The sequence below is a fragment of the Carassius gibelio genome, chromosome B2 (genome assembly GCF_023724105.1).
Source record: "Carassius gibelio isolate Cgi1373 ecotype wild population from Czech Republic chromosome B2, carGib1.2-hapl.c, whole genome shotgun sequence".
Classification (NCBI taxonomy): Eukaryota; Metazoa; Chordata; class Actinopteri; order Cypriniformes; family Cyprinidae; genus Carassius; species Carassius gibelio.
Window position 1 is genome coordinate 10,693,250 of NC_068397.1, and position 17,284 is coordinate 10,710,533.

Sequence of the window (17,284 nt, forward strand, 5' to 3'; positions counted from 1 at the left end):
TCTCTGAAGAAGACAAGACAGAAATAAATGCTACATAATCTGGCAAAACACACATTTTTAGTCCTAAATAATGACGAAGTGCATGTTTGAATTTGAAATTTGTAAACATAAGCTGGCAGTGTAGAAAAGTCCTGGCTAGATGAGTTGTCCTCGTCGTTGACGGAAGCTGACTTAACAGATCTGTCGGCAACATTAACAGGAGTGAAGAAATTACCTATTTTAGGTATATACTTTAAATTTTCTATGTTCTCTCCTTTTTTAATTTCTGCTTCGCGCTCCCACTTGGCTTCTCCATGACGTAACCCGCTCCGGCGTAACATTTGACCCACCTCATGCGGACTGACCAATGAGGAGACGGCCTTAACTTGAGGCCCTCTCTTCATTGGTCAGTCCGCATGAGACTGACTCTCAACCGCTCTCAACTCACGTTCAAAGTCATAGGCAGCGCATCGTCTCTCTGTGCAGCGCAAAAGCCCGTGTTGACAGTTCATTCAATATAAAGCGGGAAATTACAAGATACAGTATTTTGCTCTTGCCCTTGCTGCCCTGGGCCCTTTAGAGCTCTTGGGCCCTTGGGCAATTGCCCAGTTGCCCGTATGGTTAATCCGGCCCTGCCTGTGGGCCCACATTCAAATTTGTATACAGTTGTTTGGGCAAATTGATTGAATTGCCTCAGTGTCTCATCAGACACTCTCTTTCATGCCATACAACACCATCATTCATACTTTTTCACACACTTTCACTCCCCTTTTTTGCCAAACACTTTTCTTTTCTTTCTTTCCTTCCTTTTTTCAAAATCTCATAGATGAATTTGTTTAGAATTTTAGGCCTAGGCATTGGGCATTTGAGAGAGCCAATTATCATTTCTCAAATGTCATGTGTTTGTCTAATTTAAAGTTTAGTCAAATACTTTTTTGTTATTGTTCATGAGCAGCTCTGAGAACCGGATTGGAGATCTCTGCATAATCTAGGATCCATAACCATCAACATTTCCATCTTGTTATCCCCAGTGATTACAGCATATGTGATTTCATGGTTTTAGAAATATATATATTTTTTTATTCATTATTATTTTATTCAGTTTTACCTTAGAAAATAAAAAAATGGAGTGACCAATATTTCTATTTTGCCAACCATATATATTTTTTCTATTGTTCATCAAGATACCTTTTATTTATTTATTTATTCTCTTTTCCCAAAGCGCTCCGCATTGTTGTCAAGTTTTCAGTTATACATTTTCCCCTAGTTGTTTAATGAAACAGTCTTACTATGCCAAATCCAGCTCCATGTTTATCTGATTGGTGAGTCAAGTACTCACTTCTGTCTGTCAAAATGATTTTTTCTTTAAGACATGAGGCTGGACTGGAACCTATTGAAAAGCAGATTGAGAGAGTTAGTTAAAACACAGAATTTAAGGAAGTGCTGTGAGACCAGTGAATGATCAAGATTAAAACATAGTAAACAAGATAATGAAATAAAATAATTAACATTTGAAGCAGTCTCTATAGTTTTCATTGAATATGCAGCACCTATGCACAGAAGGGATGGAAGTCCTTCTGGTTAGATCATCAGCCTGGGCTGTTGTACTGGGTCGTCAGTCTGTGATGGCACTCAAAGACCTGATGTTGTGGTGTGCGGTCTCCGTTTTTTCTCTGCTTCTTCTCAGTCTGGCTTCTGGTTGCTTTCTGCCAGAGTTTTGCATTTCATAATGTTCTTTTCACCCTCAGGAAAAGTCTCAAGTGAAAGATTCACCTTTTCCTGCTTTAATTTCAGTCTTTCTCCATGCTGAAGAGTGCTCTTCTCTTTCAGGAGGGTATAACGTCCATCAGACCCTCCCTTTCCTTCTCTCTGCAGCTGTGTTTGCTGCTTTGCCACTTCTCCAGTTCATTGCTTTCCTTTGTTAAGGCACTGTTCCAGAAATCATCTGAAAGTTTAACACTCAGAGACTGCATTAATCAAATGTACCTATGTAACTTCAAGCAATCAGCTATTTTTCTAATTTTCACTTTTCAACCTCTTCTTTCAGTGGTCCTTTAATAAAACAAAATCATCTGGTTGAAAACAGCAGTTCTCTTATTCTACGTTAGTAAAGCAAGTTCTTCATTGCAGGAAAATAGCAAGCATTTTTTTCTTCGTTGCAAGATGCAGAAATCTAGCCTGACTACGTCAGACTTCCTACTTCCGCTCAATTTCATTTCGCTTCTGTACTCAGTCTGATACAACGTCAGAGCTTTCTGTTTGCCACCGGTCTGAAAACAGCCGGGCCAATGAACGAGCAGAGGGCGGGCTGAGAGCCGTGACGTAGATGCTAAGCACCGAGTTTTAAATTGTAGGTTAGAGAAATCGAAAACCGAAACGACCGCGGAAATGGGAAACGAGACACGGGATGCAATTCGCTCTGTTATGGAGAACATTCAACTCTTTTTCAAACTGAAGCCAGAACAAGAAGAGTGTTTAACAACAGGTTTACAGTGGAAGTTCAATCATAGATTTGAGTTCGATGCATGATGTCTGTGCTTCGATCGGGGCTTCGATGCGGCTGTACAGGTGCATAACATGCGTCATAACTAAACGTATCTGATTGGCTTACGGGTAACCAATGATATTAAACTTCAGACAAGCGCCCCCTAGCGAGAGAGAAAACACTTCTCTATTATGCCATTCCAGACTCTGTCTACGAAGCAGTGAAGTAGCAGAGTCTGGTATTACCAGGCTAGCAGAAATCAGCTACCTTTATTATCTAAGTATACTGCAATAAAATAAAATAAACCTTCCTTTTATAACAGCATGACATGCATATGGTAAAATAAAGACTTCAATCATAATTTTTCTTCTATATTTGCATACATGATTCAGAATAATCTGGTATTGGTGAATTAATGTTTCCTAACCAACATCAAATAATTCCTATTATTGTAAATAAAATAATTAAATTTAATTCTTTAAGCAACTAGTTCCCTTGCTATTATAAAATGCCTATAGCTTTTGAATCAAAATGTCTATTAACTTGGTCACCCAATCTTGCTTTCATTCCACATTGCACAAGTTAGTTATTTTATTTTTTACATTTACACAAGCCCAATCTCTGAAACTCTGTAATGGATTAACTTTCATACTGTCCCAGGGATAACAAGATACAAATTTTATATGTTTTCACATATTAGATATAAAGTTTTAAGCACATTCATCTTTTAAATTAATCTATTAAGACAAGTTATTCAATAATAAATGCATATCTTATTTTAATTAATTTATTTATTATTTCTATATTCCACCATATCTGCCATCTCTATATTAGTCCATTTCTTGGAACATTTTATTTATTTTTCTCTAAAACAACCTTCATACAGTTAACTTTATTGTTTTAGGACTCCTGCGCTTATCCTTTCTGAGTTGCCTCTGTGTTTTCACAGCTGGCTTCTCTTCCTCATCCATCTCTAACTGCCCTTCTAACTCTAGTTCTCCTGTTACCTCCACGGTTCCCTTGAGTATTGGGAACTCTCCTTCTACTGGCAGATAGGGGGGAGGCTCTGAAAATAACTTTTCTTTTCTCATGTTATCTTTCTCTGCCCCCTTCAGGACTTTCCTGACCTGTTTTATACTCTTCAACATATCCTCACCTTCTTTTTTAAACAGAGCAATTACTTATTCCTCTTTTTCCCTCTTTGTTTCTCTTTTTTCTCTTTTCATACTGATGCTTTTAGTTTTATAGTTTTTTATCAGAGTTTCCATTTCCTTTGGCCATTTTGTCGTCATATTTTTTGTTCTCTTCTGCCATTTTTTTGAGATTTTGTTTATTTGCTCTTTACACAGTGGACCTTTTAATCCAATTATTTCCACTGGTGTGGCTGCCATATCTTTATTTATATTATTACCACCAAAAATCAACTTTTTGGTTTTATAGTCACTTGGTTACAATCTCTTCTTTTTCTTTCACTTAATTTAACTATTTTTTACCCATTTCACCCTACTTTTTATTCTTTACTATGTGTCATACCTTTTTGAATTTAGTTTTTTATTTTGTCTCATGCATTTATACTTTATTTATTTATATTATTATTTGACTGTCTATTGTATTTACTCTATTTTATTATCACCCATGTAATACAACTTTAATGTGGAAACTTCCTCCCTTGCTCTCACTTCCACTGCGCTGGGCTCAGAAAATTTCTCCCCTTTCAAACAGACATCCAAAATGCAAAAATCTACTATAGATCTTGGTTCAAACTTTATTGATACTATTTTCCTAACCTTATTCACACTTTCTACACTCTTTATTGAGCCAGAGTGCTTATTCTTGCATACTTTTTCCCCTTTATCTAAGGGATAATCAGTCATTAATTGTCCTTTTATTATCAAGGCTCATCATACATTCATCCCTCTCAAGTGGATACTAGTTGCGTCCAACTCCACCCAGCCACCCTGAAGGGACGGTCCAAGAATGGTGCGCAACTTTTACCCACCCAACACAGAATTTGTTTGTTCACACATTCATTCGTCCGGACACAGATACATCCACACAACAAAACACAGCTCTTCCTAGAGCGTCCTTAAGGGCCCACCTATTCTGACCTTCGAGAATTTTCACTTTATACTTTCTCAAAGCGGTATCCGTGGGGCTTTTCCTCGCGATTCCTTAACTAATCTGCTTATCCGTTTATCACTGTCCTTACCTAGGCCCAGCTATCCAATAAACACAGACCATTGCATACAATGTCTTTTTGCCTACACCATTCTTGTTTTAAATGGTAAATGGACTGCATTTATATAGCACTTTCAACAGACCACATGGCCATCCAAAGCGTTTTACAACTTGCCTCACATTCACCCATTCACACACTCATTCACACACTGACTGCGTTGTCTGCCATTCAAGGTGCCATCCAGCTCGTCGGGAGCAGCTGGGGTTAGGTGTCTTGCTCAAGGACACCTCGACACTTGGTCAGGTGGAGCCGGGGATCGAACCACCAACCTTCCGGTTTGTAGACAACCTACATGAACCACTGAGCCACTGCCGCCCCTAAATCAAGGTTACCTTCCAAGGCTTTCCTATTAATGACCCAAATATGTGCATGCAGTTATATCTTCTGGAGTAAAACCCCTTTTTCAATTTAGATATCCTATTATTTTTCTAAATTTGGAAGAGCAGATTTTAAGTGTCCTTACTACTCAGAACTGACCAGTCAACAACACACACTAATTATATAAGCAAAAATGCTTACCTTATTCTATGGTGGCCACCACTGTGTGTGTGTGTGTGTGTGTGTTGCTCATCAGTCAGCTCAAAAGCAGTCGTCCACTCTGCTCCTTTCCAGTCCCATCTGGGGTGCCAAATCTGTGGTGTATTTTGCCGGTTCTCCAAAGAATCGAACTCAGTCAGGGATTTTTCTCTCAAAAGACTTTATTTTAAGCAAAACAAATCCGAGAGCCCCTCGCAAGGAGATCTCCCGAATGCTATGTAGCATCTCATTATATACCCTATACAGGGCGTTTCCAAATGGTCAGACTTTCCTTATGCTTGCAATTTTGATACCTCCCTAGGGAGAAGAGACTCCTACTTGTTTTAGTATGAAGAAAGGCCCTTTCTGTATGTCTGACCACATGTTTCTCATCAGTTTTGTACATTCCAGGGCGTAGGCAACTTTCTATTAGATTTTAGGCCTATAAGATTTTAATAGAATAATAACTAGCAGCAAAAATGGCTAGATTCACATTGATTATATACTTGATTAATTAAAACCTTACTAATAAAAATCTTCCACAGTATGCATTTCATTAGTTTTTCAAATTGGTGTGTTTCACCGGGCCACGAAGAAATATAGAGCTGAGTATCATCAGCATAACAGTGAAAGCTAACACCATGTTTCCTGATGATATCTCCCAAGGGTAACATATAAAGCGTGAAGAGTAGCTGCCCTAGTACTGAGCCTTGAGGTACTCCATACTGCACTTGTGATCGATATGATAGCATCATATGAGTACGATTTAAACCATGCTAATGCACTTCCACTGATGCCAACAAAGTGTTCAAGTCTATGCAAAAGAATGCTCCAGTATAGCAGAGCACTGAGAGAGGCTGAGCACAGCCTGATCAGAGCGAGAGCGTCGCGAAAAGTCACAAAAGAAGTGTGTTTTTGGTTGCCAGGGCAAGACAACCCTGCACAGATTACCAAAAGAGAAACAGCATTAAGGGACCAGTGGATGGAGTTCATTTTTACAGAGCATCAACGGAGTTGTGCAAGTGTTTTTGTTTGTTCCCTGCATTTCGGATTGCACATCGTTTATTTCTTAAGGATAATGCAGTCCCAACGGAAAAGGGTCACGATTGTGTGTTGAAACCACATGCGGTGAGTAAAACTGCTTCAAATATCTCTGTGTTGTTAACTTAGCTATCAGCGCATAAGCACATCAAGTAAACAACATGCAATGTTGTCATCAAACTGCACTTTCCACATGTACAGCTTAAAAAAAAAAAAAGACGACATAAAGTGGAACTTAGTCATTTTCCAAAACCGCTAAGCAAATATATACAGTTTCAGTATATACCACATAGCATACAGCCTTTGCTGATGCTGCTCTTGTTAAATTTCAGCCTCTGGATCTGTGTCACAGCTTCCACATGCTTTCAACTCAAAATCCTACTGGCGCTCGTGATTCTTTAGCTCCGCCCACACGTCACGCCTCTAGGCGCTCGTGTTTTTCCGGGAAAAATCGGTACAGACTATCTTTCTCTTATAAATATAATAAAAATAAAGACTTTTTGGAGTTATGAAGGATGCAGTACTACTCTATAGGTACTCAAGATTAACAGGATATTGAGTGAAAACGAGCATTTCACCCCCCCTTTAACTAGTTCTTTGGGGTCAAGTTGTGTTTTTTTTATTTTTATGAGAGGCTTAATAACAGCCAGTTTGAAGGTTTTGGGGACATATCCTAATGACAATGAGGAATTAATAATAGTCAAAAGAGGACCTATGACTTCTGGAAGCACCTCTTTTAGGAGCTTAGATGGTATAGGGTCTAACATACATGTTGTTGGTTTAGATGATTTAACAATTTTATACAATTCTTCCTCTCCTATAGTAGAGAATGAGTGGAACTGTTCCTCAGGGGTTCTATAGTGCACTGTCTGATGTGATACTGTAGCTGACAGCTGAATGGTTGCAATTTTATCTCTAATAGTATCGATTTTAGAAGCAAAGTAGTTTATAAAGTCATTACTGCTGTGGTGTTGGGAAATGTCAACACTTGTTGAGGCTTTATTTTTCGTTATTTATTTATTTTTTTTCACTTTCACTGTATTGAATAAATACCTGGGGTTATGTTTGTTTTCTTCTAAAAGAGAAGAAAAGTAATCAGGTCTAGCAGTTTTTAATGCTTTTCTGTAGGATATGTTACTTTCCCGCCAAGCAATATGAAATACCTCTAGTTTTGTTTTCCTCCAGCTGAGCTCCATTTTTTCGGGCTGCTCTCTTTAGGGTGCGAGTATGCTCATTATACCATGGTGTCAAACTGTTTTCTTTAACCTTCCTTAAGCGTAAAGGAGCAACTGTATTTAAAGTTCTAGAAAAGAGAGAGTCCATAGTTTCTGTTACATCATCAAGTTGTTCTGAGGTTTTGGATATGCTAAGGAATTTGGATACATCAGGAAGATAACTTAAAAAGCAGTCTTTTGTGGTAGAAGTGATGGTTCTTCGATACTTGTAACAAGAAGTAGAATTTACAATTTTGGCTATATGAAGTTTGCACAGAACTAAATAATGATCCGATATATCATCACTTGGCTGAATAATTTGTCTAACACCAATAGAATTCAGAATGTCTATAAATGCTGATCCCAATGCATCTTTTTCATTATCGACATGGATATTAAAATCACCAACTATTAAAACGTTATCTGCAGCCAGAACTAACTCGGATGTAAAATCACCAAACTCTTTAATAAAGTCTGTATGGTGGCCTGGTGGCCTGTATACAGTAGCCAGTACAAACATAACAGGGGATTTATCATTAACATTTGTTTCTCTGGATAATGTTATATGTAGCACCATTACTTCAAACGTGAAGCCTGCCTTCTGAGAAATCCTGAAAACGTTGTTATAAATTGAAGCAACTCCTCCCCCTTTGCCTTTTAGACGTGGCTCGTGTTTATAACAGTAATCTTGGGGGGTGGGCTCATTTAAAATAATGTAATCATCAGGTTTTAGCCAGGTTTCTGTCAAACAGAGCACATCTATATTATGATCAGTTATCATATTATTTACAAAAAGTGTTTTCATAGAAATGGATCTGATATTCAATAAGCCAAGCTTTATCATTTGTTTATCCATATTGCATTTGTTTTTTATTTGTTGAACCTCAATTAAATTATTAATCTTAACTTGGTTTGGACGTTTTTTGTATTTTCTACAAACAGTCTCTATAGTGTGATATCTAGGTGAAAGAGTCTCTATGTGCTGAGAATTAGCTGACTTCTGTGACGGGAGGCAGCTAGCAGACGGTCCGTTTAGCCAGTCTGTCTGCAAAATGAATGCAAATTTTAGCTCTATGGTCTTGGACAAATCTTTTCCTTCTGTGACCATTTCCACACTACCTGAAACATCTACATTCTCCTCTTCAGCTGGCAATGGATCTTCACTGAATTCCTGAGTACTACTTTCTCGAACGACCACTGTTTTGAAGTCCTGAAGAGAATAAGGATTGTACTTCCTATTCTTATGGGACTTAAATGTGTCACACACATTTGTCTGAAATAAAAAATAAAAACATTGCTCAAACATACAAGGCACAGTCTCACAGTTTTTTTAGGTGGTTATGGATGTGACTAAAATACTCTCTTTCTGATCATTCCAGGTTTTAAATCTACAGGAACACTCGGAATAAGTGCAAGGAAAACGATTACCGTGACCTTAATGTCCATGCACTAGTCTATAGTGTTTCAACAACTGTCATCTTGTCGAGACGGTAATTTTGCAGTCCTTGCACTGCCACATGCTTGACTTGAGAAACAAGAGTTAGTATAACTGCCTAAAAAAACCCCGTTAAAACTCAAAATACTGATAAATTAACATAACTCTGTGAACAACTACATCCCTTTTTCCTGGCGGTATTTAACTGGATGGTAAAGAATTATGAAATATTCATACCTGACAAAATCACAACCTTCTCCTTCAATGTGGTTAGTGCTTCGCGCTTTCGTTCGTTCCAATTCAATTTGTACATAGAACTTAACTTTCTTGCTATAAAAATGCGCTATGTATAGTGTTATTTCTTCATATATAAGGTGTTTCAACATCTGTGATCTAACCCAGCCGGCATTTCAACGTTGATTCAACGTTGAAACAACGTCAGGTCCCATGGTTGAATCAACGTTGAAAAACCTTTCGATTTTGCAAATTGGATCAACGTTGAAATCACGACGTTGATTCACCGTTGAAATCGTGACGTTGATGTACGGTTGAAATCACAACGCTGATTCACTGTTGAAATCCCGACGTTGAATCAACGTTGAATAACCTTTCGATTTTGCAAATTGGATCAACGTTGAAATCACGACGTGGATTCACCGTTGAAATTGCGACGCTGTTTCACCGTCTTACCTGCATTATTGGTGAATTAGGGTCGTGCTGCAGACCTGGGATGAAAGCTGAATGAGGTGTTGATTTTGAAAAGTTAATCAGCGTTGATAACACGACGTTGTTTCCCCGTCGTACCTTGCACCGTGTGTAAATACACCTAGATCCCTAGTTGGCATTTAGATCAACAATGTACATGCAAGGCTAAAAATCTAATGACTGGCAGCAATGGCTTTACAAACAACTTCAATAAACGACCACATGCTCAAAATTGTCAAACAGCAGTTAAATTTTGGAAACATACTGAATAAAACAGATGAAAATAATCCCACACTTTATTATGCAGAGTATGCATGGAAATAATGCCAAAAACAGGTAGTAGAACAATCCAAATACAATAATATTTAAAGGTTTTTGTAAAATAATTCGGCACGACTTCCGGTATGGCGGCGAGCTGAGTGAACGCACGTTAATCTGCTCTCCTACCCTGTTGGCTAATTCCTTCATAAATATTGGACTTGAACGAGTACAATACCTCTATTTCGATAGATAAGCTTAGGGGGATGCCGTTGTCACAGAAGAAAGTCGGTCAGGGGCGAAATAAAACTCTGCAAGCTAAATTGTCGGACTTTACGACGGCTAACTCTAGCAAGAAAGCCTCAGCTAACTTCGAAGCCATGGATTCCGACGAGGCTAATGCTAGCTCGACTCCTGAGGATAAATCGTCGGACAGAAGCAATGACACGGCGGAGGGAGAGTCCGGACATATGGCAGCTACCATTCTGACTGCTATTAACGACATGAAAACGGAGTTTTCCACCAAGTTTGATGGCATATTGTCTGCTATTGAAAATGTCAGGAAAGACATCACTGACTGTGCAGAACGAGTCACGGAGGCAGAAACAAGGATTTCGACAACTGAAGATAATGTCGCCGCGCTCCAAACAAAAGTAAGAGTCCTAGAAAACAAAAACAAGGACATGGAGGAAAAACTACTGGACCTGGAGACGAGATCAAGGCGCTCCAATTTGAGGCTGGTCAATTTGCCTGAGGGAGCGGAGGGTGACGATGCGTGTGCCTTTTTGGAGAACTGGCTACCGGACGCGCTGGAACTGCCGCTGGGGCGTACAAAACTAACGGTGGAGAGGGCTCATAGAATCGGACCAGGAGCACACAATAACCCCTCACCCCGAACGCTGATAATGAAGTTTCTGAACTTCAGGGATAAAGAACTGGTGACGAGAGCAGCCAAGACAAAAAGAGAAGTACGTTACAAGAACCATACAGTGAGATTTTACCAAGATCTGGCGGCAGGTGTTCACAAGAAGCAAAAGCAGTTTGACGAGGCGAGACGGCAACTTCGTCTAATGGGGCTCCGATACGGCATCATCCCTCCTGCCCGACTACTAGTGACTTATAAAGAACGGTCGCACATCTTTAACAACCGTGTCGAGGCAGAGGACTTCATCAAACGGATCAGGTCAGAAGAGGGACCGGACTGAATTATTAGAAAATGACTTGGAGCGTCGCGGTTTACAAAGCGGTTTACAAACAGTTTACAAGATTGAGCCGATTATAGTATGTTCAAGGTTTTTTCTCAGAGTTTATAGTAACTGTTAAAGCTTTGTCACTCTCCTTTCTCCGAGTCTAAGCTCTATACGTATTTCCCCTTTTTTTTTTTTTTTTTTTTTTTTTTAATAATTTTTACTCTTTATAAACAATAGTTAAGAGGCAAAACGTGTCTTTGGCAATTGCCACTGCGTTAACTTTAAAGTAATTGGGGTTATAATGTCGTACTTCATTTGTGTTCGGATTCTCTTAGAATAATATAGGGCCTTCAGTTTATGCTAAAATGAGGTTTATGAAAGAAAATGTATAATGTTCAATTATGGTAGCTTGGGAGGGTAAGGTTAGTGTTATTAGTTAATCATCGTTTGTTAGCTCAGTGATACTGTCTTAACCTTAGGTTAACAGTTAACAGCTATCTGGAAGTTTTAAGATTACAAGGGGAAGAATTCAGGCTAAGTGTCCTGAATATGGGTGTTGGGGGGGGGTTATAGTGTTCATCAGTAGTTTTATTGATTTTAGTTCCCTTTTTTTTTTTTTTTTTTTTTTTTTTATATACAGGCTCCTAAAATGTTTGGAGATTATAACTATACAAAGTATGCAAAATGTCTAGTGAGATAAAAATTAAAATTACATCATGGAACTGCAGGGGGTTACGAAACCTTAAGAAAACCAAGCAAGTCATGAACAGGATAAAATCAATGCAGTCTAATATTGTGTTTCTTCAAGAAACACACCTGATGTACAATGAGGATCTGAAAATTAGGAGGAGGTGGAGAGGCAAGGTCTTTTCTGCATCGTTTAACTCTCAGGCTAGAGGTGTCATTATGTTGGTGCATGAGTCAATACCACTCCAGGTGAATAAGGTTATCAAAGACAAATTTGGACGATATCTTATCATACAAGGAAATTTGCTAAAAGAGCAAATTATCTTGGCGAATATTTATGCACCAAATACAGATGACCCCAATTTTTTTCAAAACCTATTTCTTATTTTGTCCACTCTTCCTGGTAAATGTGTGGTGGCGGGCGATTTTAACTGTGCATTAGATCCGGTGAAGGATAGGAGCTCTGGAGCTGTAGAGTCTCACATTCGTAGTAGGGTAACGATATATCATTTCATGAAAGAATTGAACCTAATAGATATCTGGAGGGAAAAAAACCCTGCCGATCTAAAGTTTTCGTGTTATTCCAGTATACATAAGTCCTACTCAAGAATTGACTTCTTTTTGATATCTGCAGAGCTAAGGCACAAAGTCAAGGATTGTACTTATGATGCTATCCTAATTTCAGATCACGCTCCCAACTCATTGGTATATCAGGACTCAAAGCTAGTGAAAGACGCTAAGATTTGGCGTTGCAAACAAAAGTGGCTGACTGACCCCGGTTTTGTCTCTTTTCTGGATGAACAAATCAGGTTCTATTTTGAAACTAATACAACAGAAACCTCAGCAGGAATGAGATGGGAGGCCTTCAAGGCTTATATTAGAGGCCAAATAATCAGCATCACAAGCTCTAAAGCTAGATTGACTTTTGAGAAGGCAAAAAATTTAGAGGCAAAAATAACAGAAATGGAAAATGAGTATTATCGAACAAGGTCAACAGAATCTCATCAAAATCTATTGCTGCTTAGAGCACAATACAACGAATTATCTGCATCAAAAGCGGTAGCCAGTCTGTTGCGACTTAAACAGTCCTTCTATGAGCAGGGTGAAAAACCTGGGAAAGTTCTTGCATGGCGTCTTAAGCAGCTACAGAGTGAAAAAGTTATAACCTCACTGCAGAGTGATCAAGGAGAAACCATTGTAGATCCAACAGAAATTAATGAAACCTTCAAGAAATTTTATGAGGGTCTCTATAGTTCCGAAATGATTAATGCCAATTCAGAATTAAAAGTGTTTTTAGATAGTATAAATATACCCAAGATACCAGAAATTCTTAGGACGAATTTGGAGAAAGATATAACAGTAGAGGAACTATCTGCAGCAATTGATAGTATTAAAGCAGGGAAAACTCCCGGACCTGATGGTCTCCCAATTGAAATCTACAAAAAATTTAAAAATAAATTGTTGATTCCAATTTTAGAAATGTTTACAGAGTCCTTCCGAAACGGTATCTTGCCGTGGTCTTTAAGAGGAGCATTAATTACTCTGCTTCCGAAGGTAGATAAACCAACTAATAAATGTGAAAATTGGAGACCTATTAGCCTGCTAAATGCAGATTTGAAAATACTGTGTAAGGTTTTAGCAAAAAGAATTGAAGACATAATAACTACGATAATTGGGAAGGATCAGAATGGGTTTATTCGTGGCAGACAAGGCTTCCACAATGTCAGAAGGATCTTGAATATTCTTTATCATCAAAAGGGGGCCCCAGACACTGCTTTACTGTCACTCGATGCTGAAAAAGCATTTGACAGAGTGGAATGGTCTTATTTGTTTGAGATTCTGGCACGCTTTGGTTTGGGGGAGACGTTTTGTAATTGGATAAGATTACTCTATAAGGAGCCATATGCACAAATTTTGACTAACAGTAATACCTCAAAAAGTATAAAAATAAAGCGAGGGTGTAGACAAGGGGACCCTTTGTCTCCATTGTTGTTTATTATGGCAATTGAACCTTTGGCAATTGCAGTGAGGTCACATGATAGCATTTCTGGAATATCCATAGGACAGACGGAGCATCGTTTAGCTTTATATGCAGATGACATAATTGTCTTTCTCAAAAATACCAACAAATCCATCCCGGCCCTGCTAGACTTGATTAGGAAGTTTGGCGAGATCTCAGGATATAAAATTAATAAGTCTAAAACATCCATTATGTTACTAAACCAAGTAGACAGGGAAAATCCAACTAATGTTGTTGCACAATTTAAGGTCGTCAATCGCTTCTCTTATCTAGGTATTCAAATTGTTTCACTGCTTAACAATATCATAGAAATTAACTATAGACCAGTTATGCAAGGGATCTCAATTTCTTTAGACAGATGGGCGGCTCTACCAATGTCGTTAATGGGGAAAATAAATACTCTCAAAATGAATGTACTTCCTAAACTGTTGTATTTGTTTCAAAATTTGCCTTTGCCACCGCCAAGCAATTTATTTTCTCAGCTGAAGACACTTTTCATTAAGTTTCTATGGAACAATAGACGCCCCAGGCAGCGCCTATCATTGTTGTACTTGCCGTATGATAGAGGAGGGCTTAAATGCCCAAACCCACTTTGGTACTACTGGGCGGCGCAACTGAGAACAATGATGTTCTACTTCTCTGAGGAGAATGTGCCACTGTGGAGAGAAATGGAAGGTGGTGCATTGAAGTTGCCTTTGCCCATTTACCTGTACTCAGCTAAGTCTAAGAAACTCAAAAATAACACAAAGAATCCTATGGCCAAAAATATGATTGGCGTGTGGCAACAGGTTAAGAAATATCTCCAAGTATCTGACTCGCTCTCAGTATTCAGTCCGATATGGGGAAATGATCACTTCCCCCCAGGAAGAGGTGAGGGGGGGTTTAAAATTTGGGCGGAACAGGGGTTACAAAAAATAGGAGATCTTTATAGTCCTGATGATACACATCTGATGTCTTTTGATGAAATTGTTGTCAAGTACGACATAGCTCGCAGTCAGTTCTTTAGATACTTGCAACTGAGAGATTTTATTAGAACTCAACAAAATCAATCCCTGTTTATTCCTAGTCTATCAAAGCTCGAAGAAATGATGGTGAGAGATTGCCAGGAAAGGGGCATAATTTCCAAAATATATAATGAACTGGTTGGTGAATCTTCAGAAACGTCAGTACGTAAACTTGAGTCCTGGAGAGAGGACTTACAGGAGAATATCTCCATTGAGGAGTGGGAGAGGGCGTGCTCCAAGGCACAAATACAAACAGTGAACTCACGTTTGAAACTTCTGCAGTACAACTGGTTAATGCGTTCGTATATGACCCCAGTTAAACTTAATAAATTCAATAATGACATACCAGATGTTTGCATAAAATGTGACAAGGAAAAGGGCACACTCTTCCATTGTTTGTGGCAGTGTTCTCAAATAAAGGATTTCTGGGGAGAAGTGAAACAGTGTATTGAGGAAATATTAGAGATAAAACTACATTTAGAACCAAAAATTTTTCTATTGGGTATCTACCCTGCTAACTGTAACATAAGAAAGAAGCATAGATTATTTTTAGATATAGGTCTGTTGTTGGCCAAAAGAGTCATTGCAATTGCTTGGAAAGAGGTGGAGAGACCAAGGATAGGTAGATGGCTTTCAGAATTAACAGCAACTCTGCCCTTAGAAAATATTACGTATACAATCAGGGGAAGGCAACCAATTTTTGATAATATCTGGGGCCCCTTTAATAACTTCCTTGCTAATAAAGACTTGTCTTGTTTGGGGGAGATATCTGGGGACGACCCATAAGTAACCTCCTGCAGTTCATTTGGGGAAAAGGTGTACTGTCTGATTTTGAATTTCTGATTCATGTGTAGTGCACACTGGTGAGAATGGTTGTGCACGGTAGGTTTTGTAATTTCTCCATTTTTATTTACTTATGTAGTGTTTGTTTATTACTTTATTGTGTATTTCAATTTCCTTTGTCTTTAGTTATTTATATTTATTTAATTATTTGTGTTGTGATGTCATGTCTTGGTCAGCTGATGGACAAGGTTCCGCGGGGTTTGGGGCAAGAGGTTTGAGTTCTAATGGCTATATGTAAATGTCAGGTTGTTTGAAAATAAATAAAGATATTGTTGGAAAAAAAAAATAATAATTCGGCACAAAAATGCATATTTTTTTCAGCACTTACAAGACAAACCCTTGTACCTTTATGACTGAAACAAGTGGATCTTTTATTTTGGTGGAAAACTACAGTTTCTGTCAAAAACATGTTTTAGTAATGTGTCTCATTTCAAGTTGTGCACATTTGTGCAGTGAAAATGTGTTGCACAGTACGAGCAGGGAACCTTCAACCAGTTGATTTCTAATGGGAACCCCCCCGGACTGTGTCTTCTTTACCGTGGGGAATGCAGAATGAGATTTCTACCGCAGGGCACTCTAAAATGTTAGAACCAGCAGCCTCGTGTATATAGTGTGGTTGTGCTTCGGGTGATCCTTGAAAGTGTCCCAGCGCTGGGTCCTTTCTGACGCCGTCCCCTCCACTCTCTCCCACTTGTGCACTTTCTGTACCGTCCTGTATAAACATTTACATTTAATCATTTAACAGACGCTTTTATCCAAAGCGACTTACAAATGAGAACAACAGAAGCAGTCAGGTGTACAAGCGAACAACAACAGAATACAAGTGCCATGACAAGTCTCAGTTAGTCTAGTACAGAACGCATAGCCAGGTTTTTTTTTTTTTTTTTTAATATGAAAGACAAGAAAAGAAGGAAAAGTGCTAGCATTAGTTGGTTAAGTTCCGGTGAAAAAGATGAGTCTTAAAATGTTTCTTGAAAATGAGTAGACTCAGCAGTTCGGATTGAGATTGGGAGGTCATTCCACCAGCTGGACAGTCCAGGAGAAGGACAGAGTGATTGTGAACTTCTTTGGGATGGCACCACAAGGCGTCGTTCACTTGCAGAGCGCAAACTTCTGGAGGGAACATAAGATTTAACCAGTTTGTTTAGGTATGTCCACAATGTTTCACAATAACTTTGATATTGTGAAATATATTTAACTGAAAACTGAATGCAAAATAAATCACACAATATTTTCACTTTACAGTTCAGTAACAGTGAGGTTGGAAACAAAGTGGACAACACTATTCATTAAACACTTATTTAATGTATTCAGATGAAAATTTACAATATTAACAAATTATTCACAAGCAGTGTTTTCAGAGCCCCCAGTTACACTGTTTTAATCAGAACACTAACATTACAGTGTAGTAAAACAAGTCAAATCAAATTAAGAACATTTTTATTAAACTAAGTACAATCAAAACCTATCACAAAAGGTCAAAGCATCTCTAGCAGAAGTGACAGTGCAATGTAGCAGATGAACAATTTCTTACCAATGTTTCAAGAATAAACAGGATCCTCGATGACTCTACAAGGGGAAAGAAGAAATGGTTTACTGAAAAGTTCTTAAAAAGCAGGATTTCATATTATACCATTTCTTTAAACCACTGGTTCTCAAACTTTTTAT